We start from the raw sequence: 10,574 nt of genomic DNA on the forward strand, positions 1-10,574 counted from the left end.
CAGGAGAAATAGGTGAAACTAAAAAAATGTTACTAAAAAACTTCTAAAAATGTAATTATATATATTTTTTGCAGGAAAGATTAGCTTTAAATAACGAGAGTAGTGATTAGATGGTGAAAACAGCAACCAAAATAATTAATTCTAAATTAATGAATTAATTTGTGCAAGGAGGAGATATTTTTGGAACTCAACCTGTTTTTCTACTAAAGAAACACTAAATGTTTCATTCATTTTTAATGCAACATAACACTGAACAAATACAATGAACAGTGTGTGCTGTGATAACTTGATGACATGCATCAACACAATCAGAATATGTTATAGTATGATGTATGCTAAAAGGTTACTTGAAAGATGATTTATGAAGGATTGTGAAAATAATGTGAGACATTTTACTTGTAATTAAAATATAGCACTAAAAAATGAGATGCTTCATTTATTTCTATTGTTTGTGAAGTGCCCACATTTGTGAAACCTTTGTATGAGCGCCCTTTCTCGATTTTTATTTATTTGTTTGTTTTTGTGCTGTGGATCTCACAGAAGCTTCTGATTACGTCAGCAGTGTTGCCGATGTTTTGCCCTGTGAATGCACCTTAAACATGTTGACTGTTTGCCTATTTACTAATTACTGAGGTGCAACTGTAGCAATGTCTGCACTGGTAATGTCACCTGCTTATCATCACGAGAGAACACTGAGCCCAGATGTTTCTCATGCTGCTAAAGGGGCCCTGCTGCATAAGCCTCCGCCCTTGCAAACAAGCAAACACAGAATAAGTCTATTTCCAGAATAACACGCATTCATTTACTGGCTTCTTTTTGATTTGATGCAATGCATTGTGAATCCCACAATGCATTGTGTTATATTCAATAAATCCTAAATTACTGCTGTGCGTAATAGAGCATTACCTATATAAAACTGATACCCAGAGTGTATTTATTTATTTGATTGTTTTTCTTTTCAGTTATGCATCCATATCGACATGATCTCTTATAGATGCATATAGGCAGTGTGCCCTTCCCAGCAATCAGGTGATGTATATATATATGCATGTTTAGATGGAGTATTTTGAATGTATATTAGTGGACTGCATGTTTTTTCTTGAATTATTAATTTTCTCTTCAAGAAACAGAATCTGGATCAATAAGTTACACTATTTATGTAAGAAAAAAGGGGCTGCTAAATCACAGTCTGTTATTTTTCTCAGTGCTAAGATGTTGAGTGACGTAAGCTTCACAGTTTGGGTTTTTTTAAATGTTTTTAGCAACTTTCCCGACACGGTTTCATAAGTGGTTTGGCAGCCAGTTCAAGCTTGCAAAACGCTGCTTTCATATAGTGATGCATTCTAGAAATCTGACATGCATGCACTCTAGCACCATCATTTTTTGGTTCAGTTTGACCTTTTCCCTCACTTTTTTTTCTCCTTACTGTGCCCTGCTTTTAACCTGGTATGACAAACACAAAGGTTAGGAAAGCAGACAGCTGTTAGTAGACGGGGCTCCTCCCGCCACCCTTGAGCCTCTACTATATGCGCACACATACACGCACATGCATAAGCATACGTGGAAAAACCTCTGCATGATAGCACAGTCACACATTAACACTGCCACCCTTGCTCTATTTGCTTCAACTACAGTGCATGATTCCCTTTGTCAGTTTGGGTTGCGGCCGAGGAAGAAGCCTTTCTCAGTTATCCCTGTATGCTCTGAAGCTGCCAGGCCAGGTGTACTCTGCAGTCACTCCCTGCACTGTGGGAGCTGGCCGAGCTGAGTTGCCCGGGCGCTTATTGCAGACCCACCCTCGCTCATTGTGACATTCTGACCCCAGCTCACCACTCGGCTGCTTTATATGCACTAATTTAACACTGCAACAACACACTGATCCACAGAACTTTAGACACTGATAACCCTCATTTGTTTCATTAAACTCATCATGTCTGTCTTTTATTTTTGTTCCTTCTAAATTTCTGTGTTAGTTATCATAATGAGCTGTGTAGAATGTTACTTTAACCCTATAATTCCCTTTGTATCATATTTGATACGTGAGTTTCTGAGACCGCTATCTCATCAACATGATCAATACTTGCCATAATTTCAAAATGTTATGGACAAAACTCCTTTTTTCCTTAAAATTAACATTGTTGTTAACAAAAAGTTGCCAAAAAACACCCAATGTATCAAATGTGATACAAAAAATATATAATAAATATATATTATAAATCTATCACACACAACATGATATAGAAATTTTTTTTTTTGGATTTTCTTATAAGGGTTAATAAACATCTCAGTTCCAAAATATCTGAATTTTCTGGCTATGTTTTGATCGGTTGGGTCTTACAGGGTTAAGGACCAAAGAGCAGGACAGAAGTCAAACACAAAGCAAGCATTTAATGCTGATTAAGTCCAAAGATTTACAAAGTCCAAATCCAAGAATACACACAGAGCAAAGCCAGGGAATCCCAATATCCGGAAACGATTGGAACAGAAGCTTGGGAAATACAGGGGATATACACCTGGAGACAAACAGCTAAATGGACAACAGGAGAAAGGATAAAGGAAGGCTGAGACAATATATAAACACAAACGGTAACAAGGGAAGTGAAAATAGCAGGGAAATCAAACACAGCTTAATACGACCAAGACAATAACAAAAAGAAGTAACGAAAAGAGCAAGTAAAGTAACTTAATGCAGGGAAGACAGAAACACCAAAAGACAAAAGAAAGGAGAGATGAGACAGAATTCAGAGGAATTTAACTTAACTATTAAAGAACTAAGGGGTTCACGATAACTTAGGATATAAATCAAAACACTGTATAAGCATAAAATCTAAGAAGAAACTCAACCAAAATGCATTTATTAAGAGCACAAAAAGGCAAACCTTTCTGTGACACTAAAGATAAATACAGACAAATAAAATATATACAGGCAAATAAACTATGGGAAAGGAAACAAGATGCAGACTCAAAAGCTAAGACTTAAAAGGTTCAAGGTTACAATGTGAATAGCTAAGCACATAAGGAAAATACCAAAAAGATGACCAAAATATCAAAACTCAGAGTACAAAAACACAAAATTTCAAGAATAACAAGGAACAAACTCAAATATGAATCATGCTCAAGATAAAAAGGAACCATGAACTTGTGAAACTTGCAAAAGCCTTGGGTCCAAGACCCTGGGACCATGATATTACAAGCTGCAGGCAGGAACGACAGGATGCAATGCGGTAAATATTTCTCGCTTTCTTTTCCTCCTGCTCCCTCACTGTAAAACTACTGTGGTATTCTCACATGTTGTAGTGCCACATCTCCAGAGAACTCACTGTAAAGAGAGATAAAAAAGCACAAACAAACATCCAACATGCCTTTTTTCCCCTTCAGCAGGCTGAGTGCATTAGTGACCTTTTAAAGTGCAGCCTCCCTAGCGCTTTGCACACACCCCAAAGAAGAACAAACTACTAATAGGGCTAAAGAGCTGACACACTTTAAACAAAGATCAAACAATTTCTTGGCTATGAGGCAGCTCTTGCTACATTAATGCTATTCAATTATGTAGCCAAGACAAACAAACATCTTTGTACAGAAACAGCAGCCAAATGAGTGAAAGTTTGTGCTGGGTGAGGACTACAAGCACGCAAAAATAAAATGCTGTGTTACTTTTTAGTGCTGCCTTGACTTATTGTTCAACCATTTGGATGACGCTGTGGTTCTATTTTATTAGGTAAAACAATATCCGTGTTAAGCTGCTTCGTATTTTTTTCTTGTACAAATGGGAATCGGACGACTAGGATTGTGAAGAAACAATAACTATGGAGGAGGAAAGACACCAGGATACTGTAAATACAACCATATAATCTACTGTTTGGTTCAAGGAAAAGAAAGGCTGGAGAGCACATTCGAAACGGGCTTCTTGCAGAAATGGAAGTATTTGTTTTCTTCATCTACAAAATGACCTTATTGGGTAGTATCGTGGGAGGCAGTAAGCTCACACCATATGACTCTAATTGCAGTGAGTGTGTTTGTGCGTGTATGGATGCTTATGTGCGCGGAGCGCAGTCGTGTTTGCGTGAGCGGACATCAGACGGAGCTACAGGGCCTACGGCAGGAAACCGCGGCGAGGTGGATAAGCTCAGAATTGCACAGGGCATATGTCAAAGAGGAGATATTACCCCCCACATTACTCCCACTCAAACAGGATAGGCCATTACATGTTGTATTTCAGACAGTAGCATGCAGATAAGACAAATATTGACAAGTGAGAGACGTATTCGCTGGAAAATTAAGATACTGTGAATAATACATGAAACCTTAACAACATGTCTGAGGGAGACAGTGAAACCACAAAATGGTAATTTTGCCAAACCTTTAATAAAATATAAAAGCCACCAGATTCTTGGATAACTTTGAGCAGGCTGCTTGTAGTGAGTAATAACTTCCCAATTTAGCTCAGTTTGCTCTCTCCTGCTGCTTCTTGCAGACTGATGGATGTGTGGCACGCTAGTCATGCTGCCTTGTGTCACCTGTGCTGCACTTGCACCGGGCAGGGAAACAGGGGAAGAGCCATGGGAGGTCTGGAGGAGGCCAGAGTGGGGGTGAAATAGACATCTGTGATTAACACATACAGACACGTGTCAGTGTGGAGGATTTGCGGGGAGGCGCGCTGGGAAACGCTCACACACAACCTGCTCCTGACGGCAAAAGTTTGACTAAATAAAGACACAGATGAAAGGATGAGAAATTCTTGGGAGGCCACAATGAGCCCACCGATAGACTCGCAAAGGATTAAATTACACGAGCAGAATATAATTAATATGTTGAGTGAAAAATGCATTTCACGTGGAGTGCAAGAGAAATTAGTATGTGCTGTATGCATATATAGAGCCACATGTGTGCATTTAACACCTGCCTTTGGAAGCGCAACGAATTGTTTTTAGTGTTATTTAGAAACATGAAAGGACCTCTGGAGATGTGCCAGTTTTAGGAGGATTGGAGGTTCGGAGCAACAATTTAATCATCCTTTCCCAGCGCCATATGTTCAGATAGCACCCTCGTCCCCCTAACAATAATCGTTACCATCACAGTTACTGTACACTGAGGCACCGGTACATTAGAGCATTAGCCTTGACTGCCATTCCTATGAATAATATTAACATTATTCTAGCAGACATATTCCTGGACAGTAAAGACAAGTACAACAACAAATGTTCAGAATGACATCTAGTAAACTGAATACATTAAACTTCTGATTGGCTGGGAATTAGATTAGCTTTCAAACAAACAGAGGAGGTAATGAGCCCCTGCAAGGTGAAGGAGACCGCAGGGGAGGACAGAGGGGCAACAGAGGTTTGAGAGAGAATAAAGCCAAACCAACGCCAATACCCCAAACTATTAAATGGCTTCCAACTGCTGATCCTGATGTAAACTTGAATCGTTAAGAGGACACTTTGAGTAGTTGTTATCTCTGAGGAGTTACACAAACAGAAATACACACCACGCACACACACACACTTGAGGGATTGGTTCCACCGAGAGATTCAGTGAGCCATCTGCCAAATTAGGCCATGAGCCACAAGCCCGCGACTTCACTGTTCTATTCAATTTTCAATTATTGGGCTAGAGGCCTAAGCACGAGGTCTGTAGACTCATTTTTGAGCACTTCCACACATTAATAGAAAAACACTTTTCCACTCATGTACGCAATATGGGATGAGATGAATCATTGAAACAAGGCTGTGTTATTCATAATGTTTTCATAATGGATAACTTACATGGCACCACAGCTTGTTTAGATTTCTTTCTTTTTTTATTTATTCCACCGTGGGCATGAAATGCACCGAAATTCTTCAGTGAGACATCAGGTCTTGAATGAAATAAAGGCATCATGGCATTCATTTACGTACATGCATACACATGAGCATATATGCATGTAGTATTCTGTATTCTGCAAACGGACACATAAAGACACCAACTGAGGCTCCTGAGGCAGTGGAGCTGCTGTACCCAGTGCCAGCTCCACCCCTTCCAAAATGTCAGAGGTGTTTATAGCAGGGAGGGTGTGAGGTGATAAACGCATCCGACTGAAAATGTCAGAGTGTCACCTGTTGCCATGACAGCCGGCAAAGTTTGGCAAGAAGTAGAGTGCGTCTGCCAAAGGCCAGATTATTTGCTTCAGCTAATTGAGCCTGGGGTTTGTAGGACGACTGTATACAAGTGTGATAAAAATATGGAGGAAAATCTGAATCTGTCTGTATAAATATAAAACAAAGAAAATAACCCTGCTACATATCAGAATTACACTCTACCAGTGACAGTGATCATTCAGATGCCAAAGTTTTTACGAAATCAAAATACAGTTGTTGTATTTTTTGTTTGCTTGCTTTTTTAGAAAGAGTGCTCACTAAGAACTGAAGGGGAGTACCTCGGTAAAAGGTGTTTAAGAAAACAGCTCATGTTTATCAGTTTTTAAGGTAAAACCTTGAACTGCAGATTGGATCGTCCAAGGTAAAACTAGGCTGCCTCTGGAGAGACTGCAAACAAAATGAAAAGCTTGTTTTCCAGTAGTGCCAGTTATACAATATACATTGCAGAACCTTTGCAGTACGCAGAAGCAAGGATTTAAAAAATAACCCAAAAACTAACATTATTTTAGCTGTTTGAATGGTGATGTTGCTGTTTTGAATCCAGACATACAGCATTCAGTTTCAATATAATTTTATTTTATTTAACTAGCGCAAAACCACAACAACAGTTGTTTCGGGGTAACTTATATTGTAAAGTCCCAAATATAATAAAAAAGAACCCCAACGATTAGACAAACCCCCTTTGAGCAAGCACTTGGTGACAGCGGGAAGGAAAAACTCCCTTTCAACAGAAAGAAATTAGAAACCTTTGGCAGAACCAGGCTCAGGAAAGGGCAACCATCTACCACAACAAGTTAGGGGTTATGTGAAGGAAACAGAACAAAAGAAACACAGTAGAAGAGAGCCAAAGATTAATAATAAATGCTGAATAAATGCAGAATGGTGCACAAACAGATAGGTACTCGTTTTATTCTTTAAGCTTCAATTAATTTCAATACAGTGCAACCCAATATAATGTTAATCCAAACTTTCAAAACTAAGACTGAGTATGAACATATTGAAGTTTTACAAGGAGTAATATTAAATACTGTGATAAATTCCATGATTATGAATGAACTTCATCTTCAAACATCTAATATTTTAAGAAATCATCAACTCCAACACGGGCCTGTTAACATTACACATAAACTCTGACACCTGTGTCTCTTTTCCACCAACATAGTACCTTGGAAAGAGCCATCAAACCAGCCCATAACAGGTTGGGATCATTTCCATGGAAAGAAAATCATCAATTTGATAGCTACATCTGCCAATCATTGATGAATTCATTGTGGTGAAATTCTGCTAACACCAGTGCTTCCAACTTTGGACCTAGCAATTTTGTGGTGCTGTTCTGTTGCCAGCTATTTAGCACCAATCTTTTTTTGGTGGAAATAGGCGTAACTGGTTCTTGACTGGGCACCAGCACTGGCACTGTGTCAGTTGAAATAACAGAGGCATTTATTTTCTGCCAAAATACAAAGGTCTAAATTCTCCATGAAACAAAAAAGGCAAGCACAACTCTGCACTCCATTTGATGACGTCTTTTAGATGTAGTCATTTTTGTTATTAAATGCTTGTTTCATATAACTTGTTCCTAATAAGTGCATACATGCACATGATTTTAGAACACACCGTCCTTTGAGTGAAAACTGTTTTCTATTTTTGTGCATTAAATAAAAATATATCTTCTGTAAATAAAAACAAATTGCAAATTATAATATTTTCTAAAGTGTCTATGTATACAACCAATAGTCTTTGCTATTGTTCACTTGATAAATAGTATTACTTTGAAGTGACAATTGCCAGCCATTGTTTTCCTGGTGCACCCCGATTGTGTGAAGCAGCTGCCGATTGTGTTCCTGGAGGCGGCTATGGAGCTCACTGTTGACTAATTATTATGGAAATGTGATAAATTACTATACTTGACTAAAACCTAGTGGATGCCAGAGGTTAGAGGTTTGTGCTAAGTTTACAGCAGCTTAAAATATTAACAACATATTAACATATTAAGATGAGGTTTGAAGAGAAGAGGACAGAACAGAAAAATGTGTGCCTTTGCAAATAAGTGATAAAGATATATGAATTTGACTGAAAGCTAAAAGAAGTCGTATCTTAATTAATGATCATACTGTCATAGTTTCCTTTGCAATATGTCTAACAAGGCCTTATTGTATCGTCAGCTCCAGCAATGTACATGTATCCAATATTGGTTCAAAGTAAAGGGTGTATTGTAGTCATTTAAAAAAGCTCATTGACCAGACTGCAGAGAGTAATACTCCACAATTTTATAATAACGTGCTGTGACAAACTATAATTATTTTCCTCCTTCCTTATTTCTTTTTGTTGTTGTTTTTTTACATATTTGTCACACTTAAATGTTTCAGATCATCAAACAAATCAAAAGATAACATAACTAAATATAAAAGGCAGTTTTTGTATGAAGATTTAATTTATTAAGGTGAAAAAAAGTCATCCAAACCTGACTGCTGTGTGAAGAAGTAATTGCTTGGCAGTGAGAACTGCAATCAAGTGTTTGTGATAACCGACAATGGATCTTTGACATCACTGTGGAAGAAGTTTGTTTTAACTCAATAACACTGGAGGGTTTTTGATAGCCTGTTTAAGGTCATGTTAAAGCATCTTAATCTGATTTGAGTCTGGAGTTTGATAACATCACGTTTATTTATTATTTAATTAATTAATTAATTGCATAATTAAGTAAGCTTATGCTTCAGGGCACATAAACTGCCAGACATTCTCTTACAGTACTTTCTGGAAAGTTGTCCAGGTCCTGAAGCAGGAAAGCAGTGGCAGACCATCATACTACCACCGCCATGCTCAACTGTTGGTATGATATTCTTTTTATGAAATGCTTTGTTAGTTTTACACCACATGCAACGGGACTCAAACTTACTAAATGGTTCAACTGTGCTCTTGTCAGTCTTCACAATAGTTTTCCAAAAGTCATTCCAGAAGGGATCATCAAGATGTTCTTTGGAAAATTTAAGACAAGTCTTGATCAGAAATGGTTTTCACTTTGGAACACTTATTGTTGAATCAGGAACACTGACCTCAGCTGAGACAAGTGAGGCTTGTAGTTCTTTGGATGTTTTCCTGGTTTCTTTTGCGACCTCCTGGAATGGTGCACCACTGTTTCTGTTTGGATGCCTGGGTCGTTGACCCAGAGTTTTGAGTTTATTATATTATTTATCATTTCTAGTTTTTTGGTTTCCTTGTCGGAGTTGTGTCTTCTGGTTTCTGTTCTGTTCCATAGTTGCTGTCTCCCCCGTGTCCAGTCAGAGTCTGTGTCTGTAGTTCAGTCTGTGTTATGTTTCCTGTTTTACTTTGGAGGTGCATGTCTTATGTTAATGTATCTGGTTTTGCTTCCCCTGTTTCGTTAGGCCTGATTTGCCCCAGCTGTGTTTCCCTCCTGTTGCCCATTCCCTGATTGCTCCCTCTATGTATTTAATCCCTGTGTTTCAGTTTGTTGGTGTTGTATGCTGTGTGTGCTGCCTGCCTGCGTTTATCGTTTTTCTATTTTGGAAGTTTTTTTTTTTTTACTTTGAAATCAGCATTAAAGCTGTTTTTTGAGTTCACGTCTGTTTCCGGAGTCTGCACTTTCAGTCCTTTTCCTGCCTGCATACAGCCCTTCACGTAACAGTTTCAACTTTTCCACATTTGTGGATAATGACTCTCGCTGTGGTTTGCTGGAGTCTCAAAGCCTTAAAAATGCAGCTGTATCCCTTTGCAGACTGAAAGTTGGCTGTTTCTCATCTAGTTCTTTAGATGCTACAAAACATGCTGTTTTTGAGATCTTTTAACCTACGTCACTTTTCCAGACAGATTCTATTTAAGTGATTTATTCCATTCAACATCCCTGACAGAAATCAGGCCTGTGTGTGGCCAGTGAAATTAAACTCAGTTTTCAAAAGAAGTTTGTAATTATAGTTAATTCACAGTTACACTTTCTAATAGGGCCAGATAGGTCCCTTAATAAATGTGACGATCATTTAAAAAATCTATTTTGTATTCACTTGGGTTATGTTTGTTTTTAAGTGTGACACTATATGCCAAAAATAAAAAAATCAGGAAAGGGCACATATTTTTTCACAGCACCATACATTGATGCCTTTTGGAGTTGCTTTTTAAATTACTGATGAGCATTGTAAGCAACCCGCTTCTACAAAAGAATTTACAAGTTCCCGTTATCTCAGGCTAACGTTAGGTGTTGTTTAGTTTGAAATGTAATCTAGTAATCGGTTGTGAATGCAACCAATTAAGGAGCAAGAACTAACAACACTCAATGTGAATGCTTTGCTTATTGTGGCTTTAATAACAACTGAGCCCCGTGATCTATGAGACACATTTACACATCTACACCATATGGATTCTTGAGAAATACTTCTTAAATATTTTCATTTGTGTGTGTTTGAGCAGCAGATTTATCCCAGTGGG

Source organism: Maylandia zebra, linkage group LG4 (genome assembly GCF_041146795.1).
Source record: "Maylandia zebra isolate NMK-2024a linkage group LG4, Mzebra_GT3a, whole genome shotgun sequence".
Classification (NCBI taxonomy): domain Eukaryota; kingdom Metazoa; phylum Chordata; class Actinopteri; order Cichliformes; family Cichlidae; genus Maylandia; species Maylandia zebra.